The following is a 4,774-nucleotide window of genomic DNA, read 5'->3' on the forward strand; positions in this document are numbered from 1 at the left end:
AGAGAGCGTGTGTGAAGAAGTACACCCCTGCAGGGTCAATACTATCTATTCGAATAGCCGTTTTCCTCGGATATGGAAACTTGGAGGACTTATGTAGTACATAGACAATTTGAAGTGGATACTCTAAAATCCGCAAGATAAGCGTGAGTGCTATGGATGGCCTTCTCGTAGGGAGACGGGAACGGATCCATAGTGGAGTATTGATATGTTGAATATGTGGACTCGTGTGCGTCTTGTCACCCCAAAGAAGTTTCTAATACTCATAGTATAGATTAGCCATTGAGTCAAAGCTGGCTTGCTGCTGTCAAACTCCACCACCCCCTTTGTTGATAATGTTGCATATGTAGATAGTTCTGAAGTAAGACTTGTTGAGTACCTTTGTACTCACATTTGCTTATTTATGTTTTGAAGTTGGTTACCCTAGTGACTTCGACGAGTAGATTGTATCCCAGCTACGATCTTGTACCCTCGGGAGGGTCGTGTTTAGTCAGGCTTCTTAGTCTTTTCCTTTGTAGTTGTCTGTACTCAGACATGTAATGCTTCCATTGCTTGTATGCTCTGAATGATGGGTCATGAGACCTTGTTTGTATTGAATGCTATGTGGCTCTTCTAGGCCTTTATCTATATGAGTTTGAGTTATGTTGTGATGCCATGATGTACAGCACATACTTGCATGTTATGCGTACGTGTAACGTGTATTGCTATGTGTGGGATCCGACAACCTAGTTTTTTACCTCTGATAGCCTCTCTTATGGGGAAATGTAGTCTTGTGCTTCCATGTGCCATAGTAGTCCGCTACAGCCCGGTTCACCCAGTCCTGCTAGCCCAGCACTACTGCTCCGGAACACTTGACTGGCCGGCATGTGATTCACTTCGTTCATGTGTCTGTCCCTTCCGGGAAATGTCACGCGGTGACATCCGGAGTCCTATCTAGCCTGCTACAGCCCGGGTTCCTGGAGTCCTGTTAGCCCAGTGCTACAGCCCGGATTCATATGTTGTTGACCGACATGCTCGAGGTTGATTCATGTATGCCTGTCCCTGTAAGTTAGTGCTACTCTGGGTTCACGACTAGTCATGTCGGCCCGAGTTCTCTGTCATATGGATGCTAGCTACACTATCATATACGTGAGCCAAAAGGCGCAAACGGTCCCGGGCCAGGTAAGGTGGCACCCGTGGGAATACCGTGCGTGAGGCCACAAAGTGATATGAAGTGTTACATGCTAGATCGGTGTGACTTAGGATCGGGGTCCCGACAGCGTTGGTATCAGAGCCTGACTAACTGTAGGATTACCAAGCCAAACTGGTCGAAGTTGAGTCTAGAAATGCTTTAGTTATATAAGGGAATTGATTGTGGAAGGGAACGTAAGGCTCTTTTTACCCCTTTACCTCATGTCATTCTTTCTGAGTCAGCCTCTTCTTTTCTACGAGGGTTAAGGCCTAGGCTTCTCCTCTATCTCTCAGGATGACGTGTTACTAAACCGTAAAGTCTTAGGATTGTTGGGTTGTGTCTCCGTATAGTTCTACTACTTCCATCTGTCCTCAGTTGACCCAGAACCTTGATATTATGATGATGATTGATTATGCTATTCCTTTGATGAATGTCTCAAAATCCTTTTGAGCATTTACAGCCGTTATGCTGCCGAAATTGTCCTAGGATTTCAAGAGTTTCTAATGCTTTTGCATTACATTTCGCATCCTTATGTCGATGATAATTCCATCCTTGTTTCCTTGGATCCTGTGCCAGGATGTCGTCTGCTAACCGAGGTTCAATTGCTCATAGCAAGAATCACGGAGATGGTAGGGATGAGGATCCTCCTGACCAGCCTTTGATGGCAGAGTTCTTGTTAGCATCCGAGAGGAACAAGCGTGAGACTAACCGCCTGCTGGCACAGATTGAGCAGAACACCGCACATCAGCGTAAGAAGTTGGTTTCCATCACCGACTTCATTGGTCTGAAACCACCCACCTTCCATCACCCCATTGAGCCATTCGATGCGGATGACTGGCTCCGAAGCATAACTCATAAGTTGCATTATGCGAACATAGCTAAAGGTGACAAGGTCACCTATGCTATCTATCACCTGGAAGGTCCTGCTAGTATTTGGTGGCAGAGCTATGAGGCTATGCTTCCAGCTGGCCAGTTTCCTACGTGGAAAGATTTCACCGAGGCTTTTCGTGAGCACCACATTCCTCAGGCTCTCATTGACCGCAAGAGGGAAGAGTTCTGTAGTTTTACCCAGGGTAAGCTGCCTGTTGATGCTTACAGTAGAGAGTTTGGAAGCCTCGCCCGCTATGCTACAGAAGAAGTGTCCACGGACGCTAAGAGGCAGGCTAGGTTCCGGAAGGGTCTCAACCCTAAGTTGCGTCGTGATCTCCACCTGCATCATTGTGATACTTTCCAGGCTCTTGTGAACAAGGCCATTAATGCAGAGACAGCTCAACTCACTTACGAGGAGTCTCGTAAGCACAACCGTGATCTGGGTTCTTCCTCCCGCTCTGGCTCTCAGAAGCGACGGATTTGGATTCCGGACTCGGCTCTTCCATCTGGATATGCACCGAGGCCATCCGATGTGGCGCCTCACCAGCTCAGCAACGTGCTCCACCCAGGCCTATTAGTGGACCACTTGCCAATGTAGGTCCACGTCCTACCTCAGGAACTTGCTTCACCTGCGGAGAACTAGGACACTACGCACGTGACTGCCCTCAGTCCAGTTATACTCCACCCCAGTCTGACAGGTCTGTTGGCCGTGAAAAGCCATCAGGCCAGATGATCAGTACCAAGCTGGCCTCCATTGAACGAGCATGTGTGCACCATGTCTCAGCTTCAGAAGTTCAAGATGATCCCGACGTCGCACTGGGTACGCTTCTTGTCAATTGTCAGCCAGCTTCAGTTCTGTTCGATACTGGAGCATCCCACTCCTTCATATCCGAAGGATACGCTCGGTTGCATGACATGTCATTTTGTGATATGCGGACTCCACTAATAATCCAGACTCCTGGTTCCAAATGGCAAACCTCCAAGGTAAGCCATGGTAATGAAATCCTTGTTGACAGACTGGTATTCCTTGCTTCTTTGATATCTCTCAACTCCTCAGGTATTAACATCATCTTGGGTATGGATTGGATGACAGCTCATCATGCCAAGATCGATTGTTACACCATATCTATTCAACTTACACATCCATCTGGCAAAATAGTCACTGTCTCTACTAGAGTTGCAAGGCGCCAACTCTATTCTCTTAATGCCAGCCCTCTTCCAGACCTTGAAGATATTCCAGTAGTCCGTGACTTCCCGGATGTCTTTCCAGAAGAACTGCCAGGTGTCCCACCTGACAGAGATGTAGAGTTTGTCATAGAACTTATCCCAGGGACTGTTCCAATCTCTAGGAGACCATACAAGATGGCACCTTTGGAGTTAGCCGAGCTTAAGAAACAACTTGATGAGTCCTTGCAAAAGGGTTTCATTCGTCCCAGTTCTTCTCCTTGGGCTTGTCATGTCCTCTTCGTCAAGAAGAAGGATGGTACGGATTGGATGGTTGTAGATTATCGTCCCGTTAATTTGGTCACGATAAAGAACAAGTATCCACTCCCCAGGATCAACGACTTGTATGATCAGCTCGCTGGATCCTCAGTCTTTTCCAAGATGGATTTGAGGTTAGGCTACCACCAAATCAAAATCAGAAACGGGGACATCCCCAAAACGGCCTTTGTTACTCGTTATGGTCAATACGAGTACACCGTGATGTCTTTCGGCCTAACCAATGCTCCAGCTACATTCTCCCGCTTGATGAACTCGATCTTTATGGAGTACTTAGATAAGTTCGTCATGGTTTATCTCGATGATATTCTTATTTTCTCGAAGAACGCGGAAGAGCATGCCGAACATCTTAGACTCGTGTTAGAAAAACTCAGAGAGCATCGCCTTTATGCCAAGTTCACCAAGTGTGAATTTTGGTTGCCAGAAGTGACCTATCTGGGCCACGTGATCTCTCATAAGGGCATTGTTGTCAATCCCGAGAGAGTTAAAGCCGTTCTCGATTGGACTCCACCCGAAACGGTCAAACAAGTTAGGAGTTTCCTTGGTCTAGCCAGTTATTGTCGCCGCTTCGTTGAAAACTTCTCCAAAGTGGCCAAACCCCTCACGGAGCTTCTCAAGAAAGATAAAAGGTTTGAGTGGACCCCGTAGTGTGAGCACAGTTTTCAGGAACTGAAAAGACGCCTGACTTCTGCGCCCATACTCGTGCCACCGGATTTCACTAAAGACTTTGTTATCTATTGCGACGCTTCACGTCAAGGACTAGGTTGCATTCTTATGCAGGATCTTCATGTGATTGCCTATGCATCTCGACAGTTGCATCCACATGAGGAAAATTATCCTACACATGATCTGGAGCTTGCAGCCGTAGTCTATGCACTTAAGACTTGGCGACATTACCTTCTTGGTAACCGTTGCGAAATTTACACTGACCATCAGAGTCTCAAGTATATCTTAACCCAACCGGATCTGAATCTCAGACAAAGACGTTGGTTGGAGTTGATCTCAGATTACGACTTAGGAATCACCTACACCCCAGGCAAAGCCAATGTCATGGCTGATGCTTTACGTCATAAATCCTATTGCAACAACCTCATGTTGCAACAATGTCAACCACCCCTCCATGAGGAATTCTGTAAGCTCAACCTTCACATAGCTCCTCATGGTTCTCTTTCTACCTTGGTGGCGAAACCTACCCTTACGGATCAGATCATAGAGGCTCAGAAGCATGATACGGGA

Source organism: Triticum dicoccoides, chromosome 1A (assembly GCF_002162155.2).
Source record: "Triticum dicoccoides isolate Atlit2015 ecotype Zavitan chromosome 1A, WEW_v2.0, whole genome shotgun sequence".
Taxonomy (NCBI): domain Eukaryota; kingdom Viridiplantae; phylum Streptophyta; class Magnoliopsida; order Poales; family Poaceae; genus Triticum; species Triticum dicoccoides.